This window comes from Sinocyclocheilus grahami, unplaced genomic scaffold (genome assembly GCF_001515645.1).
Source record: "Sinocyclocheilus grahami isolate Dianchi unplaced genomic scaffold, SAMN03320097.WGS_v1.1 scaffold3403.1, whole genome shotgun sequence".
NCBI classification, from domain to species: Eukaryota; Metazoa; Chordata; class Actinopteri; order Cypriniformes; family Cyprinidae; genus Sinocyclocheilus; species Sinocyclocheilus grahami.
In genome coordinates, this window is record NW_015508532.1 from 818 (window position 1) to 12,503 (window position 11,686).

Sequence of the window (11,686 nt, forward strand, 5' to 3'; positions counted from 1 at the left end):
CAGCTTTAGCGGCCATTGGTTGATTTGTAGATGAGCTGCAACAAGTATTTTCTTGCTGTTGCTTTTGTGTGAACGTCATTCTTAGTTACAGAGTCATGACAAACCAGAACTTAAATAAACTGTTTGATGATTTAACTTAATAAGTCATGTGAAAAACTGGATGATTGATGTCATTTCTTCCAGCTGTTCTATGTTAGCATCTGTTCTGTAGTAGCAGTAGTTCTTTAAAAAGTCAGTATTTGTATATTCAGCTTTTAACATACAATATCATTCATACGTTTTTGTTGTAAATGTGAAGACATAGAAATGTAGAATTCCAAGTTGGTCTGCTATTGTTTTTTTTTATCATATCCACCAGATTATTGATTGTGTTTGTGTTTCCTTGCAGAAATCAAAGATAGATGCTGTGTATGAAAATGTCCCCAGAAAACGGTGATCACATGAACTACTGGAACTGATGTTAGAGTTCATACAGGACAAAATCTCACACCTTTTTGTTTTGTTCAGATTTATTCCCTGCCTTGTCTCTGTTTTGTATCCACTATTTACATCCCATTTTCTGGTGTAACAGTGATGTCTGGATTTTAATTTAAGGGTCCATCAATAGAATATCATTTAGAATGGCAAACGTTTCAGTCACAACACGACTTTCTTCAGTGCCTAATCTACAAGATTTGGACTTTTGGACTTTTACTGCATACAAACAGTTTAGGAAAAGCACTGATTTACACATTCACTCATCAGACAAATCTACAAGAGTCTCATGGATGATCTTGTACATCTTGAAAAACATAATTTAACCCACATCTTGATCCATATATACATTCTCCTTCATAAATGTACAAACAAATAGTGTTTCACTGCATGTTTTCTGATCACAAGGATGGGAAATGAGTTTAAAGGTACTACATGTTTTTTATTCTAAATACGTGTAATTTAAAATGTACAGTTTGATTATAGCAGGATTATGTGAAGTATGTCAAGACCACATATGTTTTTGTACAGTTAGTGGATAAAAAAAAAGAGATTCTAAAACTTTTGAGTATGATCATTTTGTTGAAATTGTTTCTCTCCCTCGGTGTCAAATTTGTCATACAATGATCGGTCTGCGTAGCACTGCTTCAAGTCGAACACACCTAATATGTATGCGTATTTTACATTGCTTTGACCGTTCTCTGTAGATCCCACATTCTCACGCTCCATGATTGGTTGATCATGTACAATGCCTGCATGTTATTGGTCAAACTACTTCTCGATCATTACCTTCAGCAGTTATGAAAACAGGAAAACAGGATATTTTAGGCAATACAGAAATCCTGGCCAGGTCATGTCTGAGAAAAAGAAGACGTATGGTTACCCTAGGTCAGGGGTGTCAAACTCAGTTCCTGGAGGGCCGGAGCCCTGCAGAGTTTAGATTCAACCCTAATTAAACACACCTGATCCAGCTAATCATGTCCTTCATGCTTATTTGAAAACGACATGGTTTGTGTGTTGGAGTAGGGTGGGAAATAAACTCTGCAGGGCTGGTGCCCTCCAGGAACTGAGTTTGACACCTGTGCCCTACCTCACTCCCCTGATTTCAAAAGGTGCACTAGCGACTGACTCTAGAGGATGCAGTCTTTAGCATCCTTGTTAGTTTGCCCGCCTCCCATGCTGGCGACCTGGGTTCGAGTCCCACTTAAAACTAAGTGGGGCGTGGCCCGCTCCAGTCTGTGAGTCTGGACCAGAGCTCGCTCCAGTTTATGACTTTGCTCCAGCTCCTCCCAAGGTGGCGGCTTCTGCGACAGAACCTCTCGAGGTGGAGGTGTTCACTTCAGTTCCTCTCAAGGTGGTGGTGCCTACTCCTGAACTCTCTGTTTGCCTTGTCACAGCCAACGATGCTGTCTCTGAAATGTTTTCCTGTCCGGTTTGGACTACAGTGAACCCCTGTGAATCCCTTGACTGCCCTGTGACGGACAAAGAGTCATCTCTGAACTCTTAGTTTGCTCTATCATGGCCAAAGGGGGCATCATTGAAATGCATTTTGGGTTAGGTTGAACAGTACGTCCAGACTGTGTCACATAAGGACTGGCTCTCAACTGTGCATGTGTCTGAGAGGTACTTGACCTGTGGTTGTTTGAGCGAGTACATGAGGTCTCTTTGCTTTGGTTGAAGCATGGATTACCTGGTGGCCATCATCATCACATTGACTTGGCCTTGGCTCTTTCACAGGTAGGAGATGTCTACGGTTTCTCCTATATTCTTTTCCTCCAGACAAGACAATGTAAGATCTTGGCTCGCTGCAGGCTTCCTTCACAACTCTTTTGCTGTCATAACCATGAGGGGTTTGCATCCTCACCATATGCCCTTTTGAGAGTGTGCTCAGTTGTTTACATCTTTTGTCATAACTGGTCTTTTGACACAGTATTTTTTTTTTGTCAGCTATGCATGAATCTCATTGGAGGCCAAAGGAGAAGGTTGCAGCAAAGAGCTGTGGAGTGGCAGGGTGGTGTGGGTTTGTCTGGACATTAGTCTCTGAGCTGGAGAGCCAAGCATTGGAGCTTGTGGAACATTTTGTGGATTCAGCAAGTTGAGGTAGATGTCAGTGCCATCTCGTTTGGACTTTTCCATGAGTTGTTTAGCGTTGCGGACTGCATGCTACACTAGGCCTCTCCACTTTGGACTACTAGTTTTTTTAACAAAGTCCCAGGCCATAGTGACATCTTTAAAAACAGTTGCTCACGAACTGTCTCCCATTGTCTGTTATGAGGGTTTGAGGTGATCCATGAACAGAAAAGCGTCTGGAGCTGATCAATCTCGTACCAGTCTGAATATGAGTCAACAAGCACCAAGAATTGATGACTGTTCCATTCGAAGATGTCATAACTGAAGGGGTTATTTCTGCTGGTGGGGTTTGGTGCTGTTGCATGTGGCACAAGATGTGATGTAAGCATCAACACATGCACATTGTTTGGTAGATTCAGCTCCAGGGTGACCCCTATGCACAATTTGCATGTATTTCAGCCAAAGTGTTTCTGGGATAATCACTTTGTGGCCTTTTAACACAAGTCCATCATCTGTGATCAGTTCATGTCTGTATGGGTGAAATGGCCGCATTGCTGGGGGAAGACTGTGCAGTTTAGTTGGCCATCCTTGACGGATTGTGTTCACAAGCATTTGTAGAGTGGTGTCGTATACTGTGTGGCATTTAAAGGTGGGGTATATATTTTTTCAAAAACACTTTAGAAAACTGAGTCCGGCCGAGTACCAAAACAAACTTGTAGCCAGTCAGCAGTAAGGGACATGTCTACTTGTGATGGGGACGAGAGAGAGAGCGCTCAGTGCACAGGACGGACATTAGCCAAGCCGAGAGACGACAGAAAGATAGAGATGGCAGATAAAAAACAAAAGAGGAAAACGTCTGCAGAACAAAAGAAGGCTTACGATAAGGCAAGAAGTAGGACCCGTATAAATATTGGATCAGCTTTCCAGCGCTGGAGAGAACTCAAGGAGCGGGAAGGCCTGCGATCGGACGGCGAGGTTGCTTTGTTTCTTCTCGATAGGTGAGTAACATTGGTTTTGCTTTGTTTCGAAGAACTGATATATGCTGTTTAAACATATATATGCACGTTAAAACACACAGTACTACCAAAACACATCCGACCTGTATTACCATAGTAACACACATTGCTTTCACTTTTTGATGACATCATACCCTCGGCCAGCTGATACTGGCATAATCATTGCCTGGGTTGCGTATGTATGTGTGGGGCGGAGCTATCAATATAGGGGCAAGACCCTTTTTGTGTAGGGGCGTGTTTGTTTTGGTGATTTGAAATATCAACATTGGCTACCAGAAATCACTTACCCCACCTTTAAGTTCATCAATGCGTGATGGTGAAATATTGCAAACATTAATTACCTCAAAGGTGTTTTCTTCCTTGATGTGTTCATGTACAAGTGCTTGTGGGTCCTGTGACAAGGCATTGACCGTAGTTGTGGTTTGGAGTGTTGCAAGGTCTTTAGTGTGCTGTTAAGTTTGTTCATAGATCTGGCATGCTGATATGGCTTTATGTAAAGTGAGTTCTGAATGACGCAGCAGTGATTTTCTCAGAATGTCACAGTGTATTCCACAAACTAGTCGATCACGAATAAGCTCATCTTGTAATGCACCAAATTTGCAGCTTTTTGATTTTTGTTTTAAATCGCTAAGATTCAGGATTCAGTGATCTCATGTTGAACTTGTGTTGTTCCATTGTGATGTTGACATGGGGAGCACAAATCTCACTGAACTTTGTCTTTAAGCAGTCGGGGACTTCCCTGGACTCAGCCAGTGTAATAATAACACTGTCATTTTCACCGGGAACTCTCACCTCTTGCGCATAAAAGAAGGACCATTATCGTTAGATGGCTTCGGGACCCTCAAGGTTGAGGAGGATGAAAGCTTGTGTTCAACGTGTTTTGTCTAAATGAGCTACAGCAATGAAGATATCATTTTCATTGAAAACGAGAGGATCCGATCTTCTGAATTCCCCTGCCATAGCTGCGATGTGAAATAGTGCGATGCAACTATTTACATAACTTAGCGGCTAGAGTCGAGAGACCTGCGTGGAAGCTTTTCCAGCGTAGACAAAACTCACTTTCGCGTGCAGTTGTCATTTACTTCCGACACCATGTTGACTCATACAGTATAAATAAACTGGCAAAGAGTTCTGCTTCATAATCTGTGAGTTTACTGACCGTACATACACATCACACAGCAGCTATACATTTCAACACACTGACTACTCCAGAGAGAGGGGTGGGGCCAGGTAGAGAGAAACCTCATACAATTAGTGAAGTCACACATTGATGTACTACACGGCCTAACCTTTCGCTACGCCCATTGCTCCACCCTGCAGCTATCCCTAAAGCAGATATAAACACTCTCAGAAATTAAACTAATACAGCATTTGACCACTAAAGGACGAGCCATATCACCACAAAATAAATGTGCTATTTGCTTTGTCAAGAATCACTACTATTGCTTATAATAGGGTTAATAAAAAATGTCAAAGCATTGTTAAACCATAAAGCCATAGACCATGGTATTCATATTTCTCTATATATGATATAAATCTCTATAAATATCTCTACAAAATATTTACAAATTACTTTTCCTACTGTATGTACCTGTAGCAAATTAGCTCAAAGGGGGAATATTTATAATTAATTATAACTGGTAATAATTAATTATAAATATTTAGATTAGATCTTAGAATTAACTGTAGCAGAATCAATATTTCAATTATTTGATCTGTCCGTCCACCGAGCAGACAATATAATTATCAATTCTAGGAAAGATAATTTTCCTGGATAAGAAAGATTAGCTTTCTTCTTTATGCAGTACTAGCAGTAGTTTAGCATGTAGTAAGGATCAACATTCAGTGACTCTGAATTGTGAACAGCACACAGAGACAATCAATTGTGAATATGAGGGATTTAATAAATGAAACTACAGCTAACATACAACTAAACTAAACAAAACATATATATACAGAATGAAGGAAAGTAAGGAAAGAGAGAGAGAAGAGCAAAAGAATGACAGTATTTAACATCAATTAACCACAACCTTATGAGAATCATCAGAGAAAGAAAAAAACACCTTGATCAAAGGGGCCCAAACTTAGACGCGCATCTAAATAGTTGAAACAGTTACTTGCATTGGCTTTGTTGCTGCAACAAGAGTCGGATGCAGTAGAAGACGGAGGTTCTTGATGAATTCGTTGGAAGTAGGCTGGAGGCCTTTGTCTGGTTCTTCTGAAGATCAGAGAGTCCACAGCAAATCAACAAAGTTTCTTGAAGGTAAAACTGCCGGAAAGTCAAACTAAAGAGGAGAGTCTTAAGAGTCTTGGAGAGTGTTGGTCTCAAGAAGGTTTGAGAAAAGAGTGGTTTGGGTCAGGGACTTCTTTCCAGTCACACCCATCTTTGGAGGAATGGTCAATATGAAGCATGGGTTTTGAGTGGGAGAAACTTTCTTTGTCTCCATTTATGGCCCATTTAAATGTTTATATTGCTGGGCTGGAGAATTGACCTAAAGTATAGTACAAACAGTATGATGCATTTCATACTCTCATAATGTACACCATTGTTTAGGAAATAAAGAGCAGATTGTTTCGATGCCAAGAAAGAAACAGCTAGACGTTATTAAAGCAGATATACATTCATCTACCTTGGTACAAGCATTTAGAGTTTAACTAATACCAATACAGAGTTGTAACTAGGCTAATATACTAAGGGGAACATACATACAACACATACACATACCGTATACATTTTATACCAGCTTAATTATGTCCTAAATAAATAAAATGTATTTTTTGTGTGTGTTATGTGTTTGGAGATACCCAGGCATCTGGTGCCAGGTGATCATATTCTCAGTGGAATGTGTTTGAAGTAAGATGGGGAGACCAGAGTGTTGTTCTGTTTAGTATCTTCTGGATGGTGGGGGAGGACACTTGGACATTTAGCACCAATATAAATGTAGTCTTGATTGATATGTCAATCTTGATTTGGGAACCCCAGATCTCAGAGTTCATTGAGATCTGATAATGTTCTGTAAGCAGATAATAAGCTCTTTGAACAAGTAACTCAAACAGGATTAACCTGAGATAGATTTTATATAATTTTACTTAATATAAGTAAAAGTATAAAGGGATGTGCAGCAGCCAGTAAAAAGTATGTAACAGAATAAACAAATTAAATCTAATTTTAAAACACATATTTGGCATTTTGTTGTCACTTTCTCCACAGTGTTGTTTTAGTGCAGTTATTACAGGTTCAGTTCCTGAGATTCAGAGTTTGATCAAGGACACAATGGTGATATTTCATGGATCAACCCTTGCAGGATTTGAACCTTTAACCTTTCTTTAACCATGAAGCTACAGTCATGGCCAAAAGTTTTGGCAGTGACACAAGTTTTGTGTTTTCCAAAGTTTGCTGCTTAAACTCCTGTGGTGTTCATTCACATTGTTTCTAGATTATTGTGTAGAGTGATCAGATGCATTTTAAATAATTTGCTGAAAGCAAGAAACTTTTCACACACCAAAAAACAAAAATTCACAGTTTTTTGATCCTGACACAAAATGACAAGCTAACATTAATTGGCTAATCATATCAGCAGCACATGTGAAAGTGTGAATGAGTACTAGTCAGGTTAATCCCTATCATACTAATTAGATTGTAAGAGCAGACTGATTGCTATAAAAGGAGGGAAAAAGCGCTTCCAGTCATTGTGTTCTTGTTAGCAATGGTTACCTCCAAACGTGCAGCTATCATCGATTTGCATCAAAATGGCCTCACATGCAAAGAAATTGCTACAAAGAATATTGCACCTGAAAGAACCATTTACCGGATCATCGAGAACTTCAAGGAGAGAGGTTCGACTGCAGTGAAGAAGCCTTCAGGACGTTCCAGAGTATCCAGCAAGTGCCAAGACCGTCTCCTCCTGAGGAGTCAGCTACAGAATCGTGTCACCAGCAGTGCAGAGCTTGCTCAGGAATGGCAGCAGGTTGGTGTGAGAGCATCTGCATGCACAGTGAGGCCAAGACTTTTGGACAACAGCCTGGTGTCACAAGGACAGACTGAAATTCTGCAGGTAGTACAATGATTGAACTGCAGAAGACTGGTGCAAAGTTATTTTCTCTGATGTGTTCAAAGCTCCCTTCCGACTGTTTGGGACATCTGGAAAATCGATTGTTCGGAGAAGAAAAGCTGAATGCTTCCACGAGTCCTGTGTTGTGCCAACAGTGAAGCATCCTGAGACCATCCATGTGTGGGGTTGCTTTTCAACCAAGGGAGTGGGCTCTCTCATAATTCTGCCCAAAAACACTGCCATGAATAAATAATGGTATCAAAACGTCCTGCAAGAGCGACTTCTTCCAACGATCCATGAGCAATTTGGTGATGATCCGTGCATCTTCTAGCATGATGGAGCACCATGTCACAAAGCAAGAGTGGTAAAGAAGTGGCTCGAAGATCATTACATTGAAATTTTGGATCCGTGGCCAGGCAACTTCCCGGATCTCAATCCCATAGAGAACCTGTGGTCACTGTAAATATTGACTAATTATTTATTTTTTTTGCCAATAAAAGCCTTTTAAAACTTATGATATGCTTATCGTTGTTTTTCAGTATACCACATAAACATGTGGAAAAAAATATCTACAAATACTGAAGCAGCAAACTTTGCAAAACACAAAATGTATATCACTGCCAAAACTTTTGGCCACGACTATAGCTCCTAAATCAGTGAAACATTAGGAGTAGTGAAGAGGACTCCTAAGTCACTAAGACCAAATCGGCAAGTTATGAGCTACTTTTAGGCTTAAGATGTTTTGTGAATACGGGCCCAGATCTGTGGTACAGGTTTTTGTGAGGAGTTTGGCATATTTCTTTGGCAATTTAAATTATTTGTATATTTACACATTTACAACAAGCACCGTTTCACTTCATGAAATATAAAAAAAAATTGTTTACACTTTCAGGTAAAAATATTAAATGTATGATTCATTTTTTTTGCACATTTTTACAGTAACTTTGTACAGTAATGGATACAGCAAAAGGTTGTGGGTTTGGTCCCAGGGAACACACATACTGGTGATAAAATGCTTTGGATAAAAGCGTCTGCTAAATGCATACATTTATGGTGATGCCACTGATAGCCTCAGTCTGATTAGGGGACATCCCATTGGTAGCGTTCTTCATTAGAGGGTCGATCTGATTATAGAGGACGTCCCATTGGTAGTGTTCTTTATTAGAGGGTCAATCTGATTAGGGGACGACATATTGGTAGCTTTCTTCATTAGAGGGTCAATCTGATTATGGGACGTCCCATTGGTAGCGTTCTTCACAAGAGGGTCAGTCTGATTAGGGGACGCCGCTTGGTAGCTTTCTTCATTAGAGGGTCAATCTGATTAGAGGACGACCCATTGGTAGCGTTCTTCATAAGAGGGTCAGTCTGATTAGGGGACGACCCCTTGGTAGCTTTCTTCATTAGAGGGTCAATCTGATTAGGGGACGTCCCAATGGTATTGTTCTTCATTAGAGGGTCAATCTGATTAGGGGACGACCCATTGGTAGCACTTTTCATTAGAGGGTCAGTCTGATTAGGGGACATCCCATTGGTAGCGCTTTTCATCAGAGGGTCTGTCGGATTAGGGGACGTCCCATTGGTAGCGCTTTTCATTAGAGGATTTGTCGGATTAGGGGATGTTCCACTGGTAGCACTTTTCATTAGAGGATCTGTCGGATTAGGGGATGTTCCATTGGTAGCACTTTTCATTAGAGGATCTGTCGGATTAGGGGAAGTCCCATTGGTAGCGCTTTTCATTAGAGGATCTGTCGGATTAGGGGACGTCCCATTGGTAGCGCTTTTCATTAGAGGATCTGTCGGATTAGGGGAAGTCCCATTGGTAGCGCTTTTCATTAGAGGATCTGTCGGATTAGGGGAAGTCCCATTGGTAGCGCTTTTCATTAGAGGATCTGTCGGATTAGGGGAAGTCCCATTGGTAGCGCTTTTCATTAGAGGATCTGTCGGATTAGGGGAAGTCCCATTGGTAGTGCTTTTCATAAGAGGATCTGTCGGATTAGGGGATGTTCCAGTGGTAGCGCTTTTCATTAGAGGATCTGTCGGATTAGGGGACGTCCCATTGGTAGCGCTTTTCATTAGAGGATCTGTCGGATTAGGGGACGTCCCATTGGTAGCGCTTTTCATTAGAGGATCTGTCGGATTAGGGGATGTCCCATTGGCAGCGTGGTTCATTAGAGGGACTGTCTGATCAGGGGACGAGTCTTCTACAGTACCATTCTTCTGTAAGTACAGAGATTCACAGAAGGTAATATTAATGAACAGCATTGATGATTCAGTTACACAAATACAAAAATACAATAAAATACAAGACTAGAGAATGCTACTGTCATAAATTGTGTGTTCTAATAAGACACTTTTTTAGCTTATATGGGAATTTGTGTTTTTTAAATTATTATTAATATTTTATTTTTATTTTTTTTTGGCTCTGCCTCAGCTTGAACGTCTGTATTTATGTTGATAAAAATACAGGTCAAAAAACTATAAAGGACAACTAATCACAGTGTAAATTTATGTTACACCATGACACTAAAGTGGGGTCAGAAACAAAATATTATTAATATAATAATATTAAAAATATTAATAACTGTTCTTCACTGTAAGGTGAAAATTATTAGTCAATTATTATTAATACTAAATAAAGTTATTTCTGAAACCACGTAACACACAGTGTAACAGACACTCCACTTACAGATCTCACAGATCTGAATCTGTAGTAAATTCTGTTTTTTAGCAGGCAGACATAGTTAATGCACATAGAATCTCACCTGATCTCGACCTTGATTGTGCTGCATCTCAATGTCTGTTGAAACAATAACAAAGTCAACTAAATACACATTACTTTGGTTAGTTAGAATAAAACTACATTTTCACATCTTTTAATGAGTCTTTTCACACTACACACAATAAATCTCATATTTTCAATCTTGTTAAGTCACCTGTATGTAATACTCACCCTTTTTTGTCCTGTCTTGACACTTACGATAGTAAGCAGCAGCAGCAGCAGCAGCAGCAATGAATAGCAAAATAACACCAACACTTATTCCTGCTATAGCAGCTGGAGATAGTCTTGGATCTGAAACAGCTAAAGACAGACAGTCATTATTACTAGAGAGTGAATGATAATCCATGTTATCTTTGACTGATATTTACACCTTTCTACTTTGATCGGTTTTGTGATATTTATTCAACTAATAAATGGCTCCATCTGGTGGGACTTTGAAGAATGGCACCTAAAGCAGCATCATTGCCTTGCTAACTGAACAAGAAACAGTATCACTATTTGTATACATTTTTTCTGTTGATAACAACATTTTAAAATTGCAAGATTCACAATGTCACATAAAATGCAATGTGAAGTCAATTCCGATAGCCTTGTGGGCATTGTTCCAACATAGCAAGATTCAACAATCTGTGTTTTGTATTAGTGTCTTTTTTGTTTTTAAATCTTGGATTTTGTATTGTTCCTGATTTAACGTCCATATGTAGTCTTGTGCATGGTCTTGGTATTTATTTTACTGTTATCCCACCCTAATTGTGTCCAGGTGTTCCTTGTTTGCCCTTCATTAGTCATGTATTTATCCCTGGGTTTGCCATTATTTTTGTCAATTATTGTTTGTATTCATGGGTTTTGAGCTGTATTCTTGTTCATGTCATAGATTATGTATTAGATTTGGATTCATTAAACATTTTTTTATATGCATATAGATCCAGCTTCCTCACTTAGTTTTCAACAGCACGTTAAGATAGCGCAACTATCCTGTGTGCTGATACCATTACCCTCTCTTCGCCTCATGCTTTCCTGTCTAAAAAGGATGTAAAAATACAATAAATAAAAAAACTAATGTGAAAATTGTGTCACTTGGCATGCACGTGAAGGTGATAAATGTGGTATGTGAATTAATAGACAGGCACACAGAAAACACACATTAAAGACATGATTTAAAAATATATATACCCTGCTTTTAAACATTCTTTAAATTACTCACCAGTGATAGTAACATTGAAGATCTTTGGACTGATGCTCCTGCTGTTGTTGATTATCTGTAGTTTATAGAGTCCAGAGTCTGTGGTTCTGGT

At 39.6% G+C, this 11,686-nt stretch overlaps 1 long non-coding RNA gene across 1 annotated transcript; it reads right to left on the reverse strand.

The window, feature by feature from the left end:
- Positions 1-9,606: 9,606 nt before the first annotated feature.
- LOC107576255 (uncharacterized) lies at positions 9,607-10,683 on the reverse strand. The gene is made up of 3 exons (XR_001608022.1): positions 10,563-10,683; positions 10,375-10,409; positions 9,607-9,829 (listed from the first exon to the last, which is right to left on the reverse strand). It is a non-coding gene; the product is annotated as an uncharacterized lncRNA (long non-coding RNA).
- Between the last annotated feature and the right edge of the window lie 1,003 nt (positions 10,684-11,686).